Source organism: Pinus tabuliformis, chromosome 2_1, assembly GCF_031772625.1.
Source record: "Pinus tabuliformis cultivar Carrire ecotype Pingquan chromosome 2_1, CPIR1, whole genome shotgun sequence".
Taxonomy (NCBI): domain Eukaryota; kingdom Viridiplantae; phylum Streptophyta; class Pinopsida; order Pinales; family Pinaceae; genus Pinus; species Pinus tabuliformis.
The window spans coordinates 586,280,230-586,295,311 of record NC_142299.1 but is presented as its reverse complement, the minus strand read 5'-3'; positions in this window follow the sequence as shown (position 1 = coordinate 586,295,311).

Here is a 15,082-nt window from a genome sequence, read left to right as displayed (position 1 = left end):
CTTTATTTAACAACTCCTGGACTTGTTTCTTAATTTCTAAACTTTCCATAATAGACATTCGATACATACCGATATTTGCGAGTGGACAATCTTGCTGTAGATGAATTTCGTGTTGAATTCCCCTTTTTGCTGGTAATCCCTTTGGTTCTTGAAACATGTCTCCGTATTGATTGACCACGTCAACCAATTAAGCTTTCAGCTTCACGTCACAACCTGCAAAGGATTCATGCTCTGTGTCATTCTTCTGCTTGATCATAAGGAGCACAAGATTCTTGTTGGATCTGACCAGTCGCTTCCTTTGCCCTGCGCTTGCCAAAGATATATTAAGATTTCTGCGACGGGCTCTCACAATATACTCCACCCCATCTTTGAACAAATGATATTTTTTCTCAAATCTATGGAAAACAACTTTCATGTCATACAAATACGGGCTTCCCAACACAATTCCAAAAATATCCAGTGGCACTACATCTAATTCGACTTCATCAACGAAATTGGTAGTAATTGCAAACCTGAAAACACATTTCCTTGTGACCTAAATATTTTCATCCTTGGTTATCCAACCCAATGGATACAGTTTATGATGAGGCACGGTTTCCAAATTCAACTTCTTGACCAAGTCTGTAGAAATTAAATTTGCTTGAGATCCATTATCAAACAGCGTATCAATCTTGGTGTGTTTGGAAATAACTCTGATATGGAACAACTCAATTTTGTTTTCCTCATTTGAAGCATTATTGGAGTTATTTGTTGCGCTGGTGCTTGCCACGGCTTCCTCTTTGCTTGCTTTTGCCACAGCTTTTCCTTTAGTGACTGTGGCTGCAATCTTTGCTTCATCACCTGAGTTGGAACCCAAGTCTTGTTGTACATCAGCGTTTATCTTTTGTTTCCCTTTATTGTTAGATTTCTTCGGTCATAATTTTGGATGAATCTTCCAGCAATGTGCTTCATCATGGCCCTCTTTGGAACAATTCTTGCACACGGGTTTCTCCCCTTCTTTCTTAACAAAAGAATTTTTCTTTTTCTTTCCTTTTAATTTCTTCCCTTTTTCACCACTCTGGAATGGCTTCTTCTTACCTTCTTCTTGTACATTTTTCCCTCTTGCTTCGAGGTGTGTAGCTTGAACACAAACCTCATCAAGATTCGTGGGATTAAACATAAGAATGGTATGTCGAAGATAGCTATGCAAACCTCCTATATATTTCAGCAAAGTATCTTGTGACTGCAACTCTACTCCTAGTATAAGAGTTCTTCTCCTAAATTCTTGAGTATACTCTTGCACATTTTGACCTTTTAACTATCTGAAATTTTTCCAATTCATGATATCTTTTGGCATATGGGCTAAAGGGTAGAATTGTCTTTTTATAGCGGCGATGAAATCAGACCAAGTAATAGAGATATTACCATGTTCTTTTGATCTCATATTGAATCCTTGCTTTCCACTAAATGAGTGTTTCACCCTCCATTCTCAATGAAGCCAACTGAATTTTGATATCATCCTCTTGAAGGTTCTGAATTCTAAAATACACCTCCAACTGATGAATCCAATTATCCATGTTCTCTACATTCACTTCACCATTGTACATAGGCAACTTGAATAACATCAAGATTTAGAAAATGTGATTTACCAGTTCCTTTTGTAGAATGATGATGAGTATGAGTATGGGTTGTCGTAGTGGAAGAGGGTGAAGATGCTTATGAAGTAGAAGATCAAGAAGATGGCGGAGAGGGTGAATGTTTGTCTCCATTCCCATTTCCTCCTTTTCCATTACCTCCTCCTGAATAGCCTTCTCCTTTGGGAGGTTTGCAAATTTCTCCTTGTAACCTGCTATTCCTCTCTTCATAGAGGACCTTCACCATCTCTGTCATATCAAAGAAAGCCTTTTTGAAGGTCTTCTCATCCTCTGTCATGTTTGTAGGTTCTCCTTCATGAGACATGGTCTCTAAAAACTCAACTGCAACTTCTACAACTTGAGGATGTACTGGTGTAGAATACTTTGGCAACCTTTCTCTTCTTCCCCTTAAGAAAACTATAGGGCTTTAAACGATCTTCCCTTTTCCTCTTTTGAGTTTTAACCTTGTAAGCATGACATAAACTTGCAAACAATTAAATCCTTCTTTCACAAAGTAAATCTAGTAAGCAAAAAACAGTGCTCTGATATCAACTTGATCTGAAATGGAGCAAACCCATTCAGAATAAAACCCAAGATACTTATCATTTTCTTATCAACTGCTTAAGGATTCAATATTGTTTTGCTTAATTAACTAATTCCCATGAGATTTTCGTATGTAAATGTTAGAAACAATTTAACATAAAACATATGTTGAACAACAACAAAATATCAGAAAAGAACATCAAAACGCAACACACAACACAGAGATTTGATGAGGAGTTCACCCCTCCTAGGCTACGCCTCCTTGGTCCATCTTCCAATGCTTGGGCCTTTGTATTATGCTCAAATTACAACAAAAGTATGTTTACAATGCTCAAATGCCTCTAAAACCTATCTCAATGAGTTCATAATACTAAAAAATGGATATCTAGCCTCTTTTTGCATCCCATTTGGATAAGGTCTAAAGAAGTTATGACTTATCCTAGTTCTCCCACTATTTCTTCCACAAATTGCTCCAAAACCGACATAATCCCACAAATTCACTCCAAAATCCACTAACTGAGCGATAATTTGGCTGCGTTACAGGTCATAACCTGTTGGTTGTATCGCAAATTGCAATCGACAAGTGTTGTGGGCTCTTATGGTATGTGAATAGAAAATGGGTGATTTGCGATTGCGATATTGCGGACCCGATGGGATATTAAATTGCAACCTATAGTGGCATCGCATCCAGGGACTATCGCATTTCGCAATCGGTGTAAAATCTCGACGGATGGTCTTGTAAACAAAGTGGAATGTTGCGATAGCAATATCGTGGACCCATTGGGACATTAAACTACAACATATAAAATATCGCGTCCGAGGTCTTATCGCTCATCACAATTGGCAATCAGCGCGGGAACATAATCGGCCATATGGCGGAACCGCCGGGATATTAAACTGCAACACGTAAAAGTATCGCATGTTATGAAACCAGCTCACAAAAAGATAGAAAAGATAGATGAACACCTTAGAAATAAGCCTCTTCGAGGAGGCAACCTCCTTTACATTACACAAATGAACAATTCTTGGATGATACAAATGATAAGACTTCCTTTTTGTATATAGGAGTCTAAGGGGTCATAATATAATCAGAGCCGACATAACAATAATAATGTAAGGGCACAATAATAACAATAGTGGGCTTCTATGGGGCACAATAATAACAATATGGGGACTACATGGGCACAACAATATAATAAGGGGGTTGTACTAATAACAATAAGGGGTTACACTAGTAGTATAGGGACCTAACATGCCCCTCTCCTTCAAAAAGTGTTGTCCTCAATGCTTGAGTAGTTCTTGATGCTTCTGTATAAATTCTTGTCCTCCCATGTGGAATCTTCAGCGGGTAAGTTCTTCCACTTGATGAGATACTCTGAAATTGATCTATTTTGTAGCTGTCGATTTCTCGGTTTTGTGACTGCTTCAGGTTCCAATATGATTTTTCCTTCCTTGTCAAGTTCTCGAAATATTGTTTGAACTAGGATCTTCTGCAACTTTTGAATGAGTTCCCACTCCTTTGGGCATATGGATATCTGTAAGGCCTAATGATTGGAGGAACACTTCTTGGAATCAAATGAATAGCATGATCATGATCACAAATAGGTGGCAGGCCTTTGGGAGTCTCAAATACCTTGGAATGATTGTCCAAAACGTTTTGGAGATCTGGAGAAATACATGATTTCGATGTGGGATCCTCTAGTGAACATAATTGTGCAATTACGCCCCGTTGTTATTCATTTAGAAGCTTGTCATGCTGTTAGAGTTGATTATCTTTCCCATTTTCCCTTCGATACCCCTCAATTCAACTTCCTTTCCTTCCCAAAAAAAATTTCAAGAAAATTAAACGTTATCGTACCCAAAGATTGTAGCCATTGGACTCCTAGTAAAACATTAGCACCACCCATTGGAATGGAAATCATTGGACTATTCAATACATATTCTCCCATGGATAGCTTGATATTATGGCACTTTCTAGAGAAATTTATGGTTCCTCCACTTGCAACCGTCACTTGACACTCTGGTGCTGGATATAGGAAGTAATTCAATTCCTTGGCTATCTTACAATGAATAAAATTATGGGTACTGCCCGAATCAGTCAACACTATTACCTTTTACTTCTTTATATATCCTTCTATCTTGATAGTTTGAGGAGTGGTAATTTCTTCCAATGTATTACAATATATGGTCGGATTCATTTCTTGATGCTCGATGTGATCTTTCACTTCTTGAACATTTTTCTTCTTGATATGTCCTTCTATATTGATAGTTTAAGGAGTGGTAATTCCAGCCAATGCATTACAAGATATGGTTGGATTCATTTCTTCTTTCTCGATGTGATCTTTTACTTCTCGAACCTTTTTCTTCTTGATACGTCCTTCTACCTTGAGAGTTTGAGGAGTCGTAATTCTTTCCAATGTTTTACAATATATGTTCGGATTCATTTCTTCTTTCTCTGGGGTGGGTTTCTGGTGTATATCCTCTTATTTTGATGTTTCTTGATCCTTTTCTTCCTCCTCTTCATAATCTATGTAAAATAATTTCTTCTCAGTACACTTATGACCTTTAGTGTATTTGCTATCACAATTGTAACAAAGCCCTTTTTGTCTTTTTCCTTCAAATTGTTGTGGTGTAAACCTTGTAGGTTGTGGAAGGCTAGGAGAAAAAACACTTCCATAATTATAGTCATGAGTGGTGGGATTCCTTGCTTCAATAATTTCGCTTTCAATTTTTCTTGCCAATCTAAATGCCTTCTCCAATGAATCAATTTCCCAAAGACGAACCTCGTGTTGAATGATATCCTTTAAAGTCCCTATTAAGACATCAACCATTTTCTTCTCTGGAATATCATTTACCCTTATATTCAATTTTTGGAAGTCCTCAATGTGCTCTGCCATTTAACCCTTTTGTTTGAGATTTATCAATTGGCTAAAGAAGGTGTTTCTCTTTGTATCCTCATAATGTGTTATCATTTCCTCCATGAAAATTGACCACGTGACAAGTGGTTTACGAGAACAAAGCCCTTTATACCATAAAAATTGATTCGGTTCTAAATAATTAGATGCAATACGTACCTTTTGTAATAATGGTACACCATGTAGATCAAATATTTCTCCATCTATAGTATCCAATTTAATGGATCCTTGACATCAAACTTCCTCATATCGCCTTTTCTTGATTTTAGGAGCTCAGTCTTGAAACGACTATAACTCTGTACTTTCAGATCTCCAAGTTCTGAAATTGCGTTCTGCAGTAGTGTTACAGATCCATTTGGGCACATCAACCCCAAATTACAGATCGATACTATTAGGGCCCATCAACCCCTAGTGCAGTTGTTACATGCCATAAAGAAGTTAGTCATCAGAATGTCCCACTTCCCAAGAAGTTCCATCACTGAAAACATCCAAAAAACTACCTCTACGAAGATCAGTGCATGTAGGCCTTCATTAGGATGCGTTGCAATGCAAACCATACACTGACAGGGTGCTATGCAGCGCACTTGGTTCCTCTTTGGCCCGCGTTGGGTGAATTTGAGCGAACTTCTGTGAGGGTTTGAAGATTCCTTTTCCATTGGAAGCCTCTAGAAGTTTCTCAATGCCACCTACTCCTTTGAGTTCGCATTTGGATGAGGAAGGGAGTTAAGGAACATCAATCCCCTATCCCTTCTTCCATGGAACTGAATTCTAAATTTAGAAAGGCATTCATTATCACCATTGATGGCATAACCTCCTTCATTCACCTATAAAAATATCACTCATCTAAGAGATCAGGGGCTGGAAATCATTGAATTTTAGGGAGATGCTGGTGATATGAGATCAGAGTTGACTACAAAGTGTTGTATAGTGTTGAAATGTCTTGCTTGTCATGAGGTGAGGAGGGATTGAATTGGAAGAGTGTCACTGGATCGAGCACATATGGGTTGTAATTCTTACTCGTATCAATAAAGTATTCAAAACTTTTTCCTTATGCTTGTGATATATGTTGATGCTTTCATATGTATATCATGTTCTCGATTCCATTTTATTTATAAGCAATAGATCATTATCATTTGCCTTGATGGGTTTTTGTTTCTGTGTTTGTGCAGGTACTTTTCAAGCGGCTTAAGTACAGAAAGGAGCGGCAAGATCAGTCAAGGGAGACAAGGAACTAGTGAAAACTACAAGTAGGTTTCTCTTCTCTCTTATTTTATCTATTGATTATAGAAAAGGTAGAGATTACTTTGTATGTTGTTTCTAGACCTGCTACTAAGTCTAGAGGGTTAGGCGTTTGTCCAAGAACACTAAATTTTCCCAAAACAAATTGGCGACTCCGCTAGGGAAAATTCATCCATCTTAGTAGCTTATCAACCTCTTAAGACATTTCTACATACTGTACTTGTGGTCGTTGATTGAATTTCAGTCTTCTTTCATTGAAAATTGAGTCGAAACTATGTCAAAATCACCTTCAGAATGGCTTACTGTCACCAACGCAATCCAATGAAGGACACAATGCGTTGTAGTGCACTTCCCGCATAGATCCAGTGCGATTCAGCACACTGTCTCTAACTGCTGCCTGCACTGATCCCTTGAGGGTCAATTTCCCATCTAGGAACTAAAAGTTTTTGCCAATTTTCTCTTGTTTGAATGAGGTGTTGAATGTCAATGATGTTTTGTCTTTGAAAATAGTCTTTTCATCTCCTTAGCTAGCCCTAATTTGATTGGATTGATTAATGTTTCTTTAATGTTTTTTTTGTCATTATCAGTCTATAGTCAAAGTTAGTTTTTGGTCGATTGATCTTTGTTCGAAAGAAAGTGTCGTAAAGTCGTCTTTTCCTTTGAATACTGAACTGTCGTAAAGTATTCATTCATAAAATATTAATTGATTTATATGTGCATATGGTTTGTCTTTTCGTTGAAAGTGTCGTAATTCCTCATTTCTTTGAAATCAAAAGTGTCGTAAATTCTTCCTTTCCCTGAAAAGAAATTGTCGCAAAATCGTCATTTTTATGAAAAGAGATATTTGATCGATTGTGCGTATTTCCTTTTTTTTCATCACAACATTAAGGGATTTGAAAATAAAAACAGGCATTGTGCATATTAAATTTTGTGAATGCTTGAAAGGAATGGTTTAGGGAATTGCATCTAGTTTGTGCTTTGTGTTGATTGATCAAAAAGTACTTGTTTGCTCTATCCCTAGTAGCTAGTAATTTCATTGTTAAATTGAATGGAAAGAATGCTTATCATATTAGTAGCATTTTAACTTAAAAGGCAAATTCTAAAGAAAATTAACTTAAAATTTATTTGAATTTACCTAATGGAGCATTGTCACCTAACGAAAAACATTTAGAGGTCTAGGCTAGAGACGTGTTCCGATGTCATAAAACAAAGCAGTTGTTGCTAACTTGTCTGCAATACATCCCGAGTGTGATACCTCATTCCACATACGTGAGTATATCGTAGCTCATCCACGTACCTTCGGGTATATAGGGCGGTGTTACAGTACGTAAAGTATATGGGAATGCTCTCACTGTGCGGTTTTGCATTAGACAGCGCTTATACAGACTGGGCCTCCACGTACCTTCGGGTATATATGGGAGGACAACTCTAGGTTGCTATCCATCCTTAGGTAACCAAGTCGGCCACCTTGTACACTATGATACACCAAACACAACATTCGGGGAGATTTCCTGCCCGTACTTCTTGGTTCGCCAGGAGGTATTCTGCAGTTCACAGTTACTTGGTAATCCTTTTGCCTAGATCATCCCTCTTTTGTTTTTGTTATGTTACTTTGATTAAAATAAAATTAATTGACTGTGGATAACATCCTCCTCGCTCGCTCCTTAGTTGATCTTAGGTTGAAACATATGGCAACAAATCCGGATTCCACTTATCAAGGAATTCCTTTTGATGGGAATCCTAGTCCTTTTCCTCCTTTCGAAAATATTGGTGCTCCCTATATGGCTACATTGTCCCTTTCGGGATTTAAAATTGGCTTGCCAGTATGGTTGTTTTCAACCTCCTTGGTTCAAAATGTCATGATTTATTCGCAATCGAGTACACCTCCAACTGAACAAAATCAACCTCCAGTTGATCCTAAAGTTGACCCTTTGCCTTCTTTCTCATTTGTTTCTTCCTACCCTTCTTCCTCTTCACCTGGTGAAAGTATTGGTGCTAGTAACCAGGTGGCTAAGAAGAAGAAGAAAGGCAAGAAGAAGAAGAAGAAGAAAATTCAGCAAAGGGGCAACCAAGCAACCATTGATTTGAATGCAACATCTGATGAGAAACCATCCGTCAAGCCTCACAAAGTTCGATATCCATGCAAACTTTGTGCGGGAGACCATATTCTTCAAAATTGTCCTGATATTCCTCATATCTTAGAAGAATGGTCTTCCTTTTCACATCATTCTATGTCATCAACTTCTAGAGATCATGCTAGTGACACACCATCAACTAGCTATAGTAAAGTTCATGGAATCAAGGGTAAAGTAAAGTTTCCCTGTAGGTTATGTTAAGGGAATCACCCCATTCACCTTTGTCCCTATCTGGATGAAGCCAAAAAAGTGTTGGATAATCATCCTGATTCACCGCAGCGACTTCCATCTGATTACAGGAAACTTTCCCTAAATACTTCACTATTTGATAAATTGACTGACCAAAATCAACCATCGGTCGAACCCACTCTCTCTGAAAGTGAATCCTATGAGTCTATACCTGACCCAAATCAACAGGCTGAGGTAACAGTTGACCCGATTTCCCCTTCAGTAAATCGTACCTTTCCCGAAGAGAGTGAATATGATACCACTCAAGTTATTTTTGTTTCTTCAGATTCTAATGAGCTTGGGGGTAGTCCTCTTGTTCCATCAAGATAGGAGGAAAATTCTCCAGTTCTCGTAACTCAAGGGGTTAATCCTCCTGTTTCTACTGTACCCCCTCCAAGTAGCCTAGTCACTTCCTTTGATTGGAATCGACTAGCAGGATTCTTCCTTCCTTCCTATGTGCCTTTCCAGATCATAGTACCGGTTTGTAATATGATTGTATCTGACACTATTATAGATGAAGGTTCATCAGTCAGTATCCTTTCCTCAACTGCTTGGCATGTTCTTGGTTCACCACTGCTTGTGCCTGTTACATAGAATCTTTTGGGTTTTAAAAAAGGAACCAGCCAACCATTAGGGATCCTCCCTCAGTTACCTATTACTTTGGGAGGAAAAATCATTTATCTGAATGTGATGGTAGTCCCAGGCCCTTTAGATTTTAATTTACTTCTTGGGCACGACTATGTTTATTGCATGAGAGCTATTGTTTCCACACTCTTTCGAGTGATGAGTTTCCCGCATGAAGGCATAATTGTCACCGTTGACCAACTTTCATTTCTCGGTCCAAATATGGCTCCTAGTCAACCATCTTCCCTAAGTGGTCCTTTTGTACCAATGGTATCATCCACGCCACGGGTTAATTATGTGGCAACCCGTTCCATACCTACATCAAATGATGATCAATTCAGTGATGTTGTACATCATGTACTGGGGGCATTGGAACCAGATCTCTCCTTCATGACCTATTATGAGTTGTTATCGAAAGTTCGAGGATAGTTCGTTGTCTTGTGTCAACCTCGTTAAAAAATGAAACAAGGAATATGATGATAGTTCTTTTACTGTGTCAACCTCGTTAAAAAATGAAACAAAGGGTATGAGGATAGTTCTTTTACTGTATCAACCTTGTTAAAAAATGAAACAGGCCAACAAGGACAGTTCCTGGTCTTGTGTCAACCTCGTTAAAAAATGAAACAAAGAGTATGAGCACAGTTCCTTGTCTTGTGTCAAGCTCGTTAAAAAATGAAACAAGGAATATGAGCATAGTTCCTTGTCTTGTGTCAAGCTCGTTAAAAAATGAAACAAGGAATCTGAGCAGAGTTCCTTGTCTTGTGTCAAGCTCATTAAAAAATGAAACAAGGTCCCCTGGAGCAAAGTTCCAAGTCGAGTCTTTGATTAGATCTCGTAAAATCCTAGTCGAGTCTTTCACTTGATCTCATAAGTGAACCTTCATTCCATCTACCTCATAGCCATGAGTAGGCTACTTAGGTAAATGTAATGAAGCTTAGGGGGCATGCACCTAATGGTAAAGTTAAGTTTCCCTATAGGTTATGTGAAAGGAATCACCCCATTCACCTTTGTCCCTATCTGGACGAAGCCAAAACAGTGTTGGATAATCGTCCTGCTTCACCGCAGTGACTTCCATCTGGTTACAGGAGACTCTCCCTTTCATCATGTTGGGGGCATGTAAACCAATCTCAAGCATAGTTTTTCATTTCAAGCTTGTGTAAAAATGAAACTAAATCCAAGCATAGTTTTTCATTTCAATCTTGTGTAAAAATGAAACTGAATTCAAGCATAGTTTTTTGTTTCAAGCTTGTGTAAACATGAAACTAAATCCAAGCACAATTCCCTATGGTTCAAGCTTGTCTAAAAATGAACCCATTTCCAGTTTAACCCTCATGATTTCCATTCTATCAGCCTCTTTCGTTAGATGAGCCTTGGTTGTTTTCATCCCATTGCCACCATCCCTTTGGCCAATCATACGCTTTCACTTGGTTGTTTTACCCTTTTTGAGGGATAGTTGCAATGAGTGGTCTTATTAGCCAGCCTCTTCACATAAATCAACATGTTTTGAGAAGTTCCAACATCATCGGAACCAATTGTTACCCTAGACACCACTCGTTCCTCAAAAAGGAGTCCTCTTTAAGCTCTTTTCAGACTCTCTAAACATGAAAAGATTGTCGAGTGCTTGTCTTTTCCAGCGCGTTAAAGGATAGGAAATGATATTTCTCTTGTATTATTTTACGCTTTTTCGGACTCGGGAGATTAACTTACGAAAAAGAACTTGTGGAGTTTCCTTTTCGTCCCTTTTCAAACTCTCTAAACATGAAAAGGACCAAGTTGTCTTTACAGTCATTAAACTCGTTAAAAACATCAAATAGCGACAAACTTTTCCATCTAAACAAGACCGAGTTTCACCTTCACTAGACTTGTTAATGCATCAAATAGTGATGGATTCGCCCGAAGGGTGAAATTATACAATAAGCATATGTTACCCTCCTCAAGCTTGATAACAAATAAAGAGGTATTGGTAAGCAATCACTGGGGAAAAAATAAAAAAGCCGAGAAAACTTTATGGTAGCAAGTCGCTCTTGAACATGACACTTTCACCTCATCACCATGACTATGTGAGTTGGGTCATTCAGCTTGATGGTTATCACACCGTTGGTCTATCATACCATCCATTACTTTTTTTTTGGGTCAATGCTACCAATTCATCTTAGTTTCGCCAACATGTTCAAGAGAAGTCATTCAGTTCAAACTTCATTCTTTGCAATACCGTAAACCTTCATTTTCATGACCGCCATTCCTGAACCTTGTGTCGTCAGTCATTTTTTCATCTCCAAAATCATTTATCTCGTTTTGTGTCATAGATGTGGGATACATCAAGGCCCTCCTGCGACGAGTTGCTTCTTGTCGACATCAGCACATCATCCAAGAAGTTGACTTAGAAACACCCCTTCAGTACCTTGAAGCTTGCATACATCAATGGAAATTTTCTCGCTTTCGTTGATAGGTTGACATCAATGGCCTTCGACCGAAAGACTTTGTATGGTGTTCGACATCAAATCATTTATTCACACAATGAAAAATGTACTATAGTACCTTGAGGGTCATTATCATTATCGGTGATTCCTCTCACGTTTGTTTACAGCTTACATCATTGGTTGGTAATCAAACGATGTCTTTCCATGTTCGACTTCAGAACATCTATTCACATGATTATACTTGTACTTGAGAAAAATATTGAATGAGATTGAAGACCCTGGATCTAGTTTCATCCATCCGGGCTGCGATATTTTCAGGAGTACTAAATCAAATTTACAATGGCCTTACATTCATGGTCAACCATTCATGGGTCTATATCTGTAGATGACTATAATTGTACATGTAATGAAGGTTTATAAGCTGAGCATGGGTATGCCTTCCCTCAGCTAGTTCATGAGAAAAATCAAATTATCATGATATATGTATTGTAATTGATGCAGGTCACCTTCCATTTCGAAACCTCCTCTCCTCATGATAAAGCATTTCACTCGACATATATATTTACGACTTCATGCTTTATGGGGCAACTGTTACAGATCCATTTGGGCACATCAACCCCATATTACAGATCGATACTATTAGGGCCTATCAACCCCTAGTGCAGTTGTTACATGCCCTAAAGAAGTTAGTCATCAGAATTCCTTACTTCCCAAGAAGTTCCATCACTGAAAACATCCAAAAAACTACCTCTAAGAAGATCAGCGTAGGTAGGCCTTCATTAGGATGCACTGCAATGCAAACCATACACTGACAGGGTGCTATGTAGTGCACTTGGTCCCTCTTTGGCCTGCAATGGGTGAATTTGAGTGAACTTCCGTGAGGTTTTGAAGCTTCCTTATCCATTGGAAGCCTCTAGAAGTTTCTCAATGCCACCTACTCCTTTGAGTTCGCATTTGGATGAGGAAGGGAGTTAAGGAACATCAATCCCCTATCCCTTCTTCCATGGAACTGAATTCTAAATTTAGAAAGGCATTCATTATCACCATTGTTGGCATAACCTCCTTCATTCACCTATAAAAATATCACTCATCTAAGAGATCAGGAGCTGGAAATAATTGAATTGTAGGGAGATGCTGGTGATATGAGATCAAAGTTGACTACAAAGTGTTGTATAGTATTAAAATGTCTTACTTGTTATGAGGTGAAGAGGGATTGAATTGGAAGAGTGTCACTGGATCGAGCACATATGGGTTGTAATTCTTCCTCTTATCAATAAAGTCTTCAAAACTTTTTCCTTATGCTTGTGTTATATGTTGATGCTTTCATATGTATATCATGTTCTCGATTCCATGTTATTTATAAGCAGTAGATCATTATCATTTTCCTTGATGGGTTTTTGTTTCTGTGTTTGTGCAGGTACTTTTCAAGCGGCTTAAGTACAAAAAGGAGCGGCAAGATCGGTCAAGGGAGACAAGGAGCTAGTGAAAACTACAAGTAGGTTTCTCTTCTCTCTTGTTTTATCTATTGATTATAGAAAAGGTAGAGATTGTTGTGCATATGTTGTATACGTTGTACATGTTGCATCTGTGATGTTGTGCGCATGTGGTGTTGTGTATATATAGTGTGTGTACATGTTGTCATGCATTGTTATGTATAGGGTGGCACAAATATTTTTATGTGAATATTGTGTTAGTCTCCTATACCGATAGGGTTTCATTTTTCATGATTGACAGTGGAAGTGCCAAAAATGCTCATCTTTGATGCTACAAAGGTTCCATATTTTTTGAAAGGAAAGGAACAGAGAGTTAAAAAATGTAAAGAGGGTATGCCTTAAAAGAATAATCAAAAGGCAAGAAAATGAATTGGTCAGAAAAAATAATTGAAATGAACCCCAAGGAAAGACCATGAAAGTGGCTGACCAAAGTGCCACTGCTATCTTGATGGATGGCCCAACAGTTCAAACTGGACCATGCCATGTTTTAAATTGCTTGCTCTAGACTAGAGAATGAATACCTGTCCAAACAGTTCAAGCTTGGCAGATGAGTAGCTAGATAGAGAAAGGAAGGAGCCCAACTGCTTAATCTGGGCCCTTGGAAGACATAAGGGTAGATTTAGATAGGAGGGAAGCCAAAAGAAAAGAGGATTATCAGGGTTTGCAAGGCTAAGTGCACCCATCCAAAAGAAGAAAAAATGTTAGGTCTATTAGGCAGGGTAGGCAGTTGGAGGTTGCAGAAGCAAGCTATGACCACCTGATATATTGAAAATCATATCTCATCTCATCAATAAGAGAAGGGCAAGAACAATGGTCTATATGGCAAACTATCAAAGCATGTCTAACTTCCCTCATTCCCTTCAAAAGGTTTCTTACTAATATCCCCTTGAGGACTTTAGGATCTGCCTAAACAATCCTACTTACATTTCTCCCTTGAGAAAGTCATGACAAGTTGTGACCTTCTTCCTCAAAAAAGAAGCCACATTTCTTGTGTAAAACCCTCACTTCATACTTCATCCATTTCTGGTTTCTAAGTTTCAGTTCTCAAGCTCAATTTCTCCCTCACACTTCACCTCACATACCCATATTAACTCCTAACCCTATTATATAGCTCCCTAGTACATCCCCACCCCTATTTTCTACAAAAACTATATAAAGTTCCCAAAAACATATTAACTATCCCACCCCCTAGCATTATAGCTAAGTAACATAGTTATGGGAGACATTAGTCCATTTGGGGCTATAATCAACCCTTCTGCGTCCTTACCCCGGAATTAGTCTAACCTCTGGTTAAGATTAATAGCCTATGCCTAAACCCTCACCCACCTAAACCCTTGCAAATTTCCCCCGCAGTTAAACCCCAATGTTTAAATGTTAAAATGTTTAAACGTTTTTAATTAAACATTGTGCCGCATTAATCCATTAATCCGACCCGCAGAAAACCCACTTGAGCTAAAGTTTGGACACGCAGCTATAATATATTATTTAAATGCGGACGGGACCGGCTCCGAAGTTGCACGCCGCGCCGAAAGCCCCGCCAGCCGTCGATCTCCCACCGCGCCCGATCCAACGATGGGCGGGTGTTTTCAGCCCACAACGCGCCGGGCTTTAACGTCCGGGGGATGGGCGGTTTTGCCGCCATACCCCCGCCACGTGTCGACCACCCGAGGTGTTCAAAGGCCCCCCCCCGAAACCGCATTTGCTCAAAGGCGGTGCGGGGAAACCAGAACCCGCCGTCCAAGAAACTGCCCTCCGTCCCATTACGTCAGCAGTCCTGTCACCATGATGTCACACTCGGTCTCCGCCGCTACCCACGTCGCTCGCCATGTTGTCCTCCCGCGCCCACGCTGTGCCACCGTGTCCCGCCACATC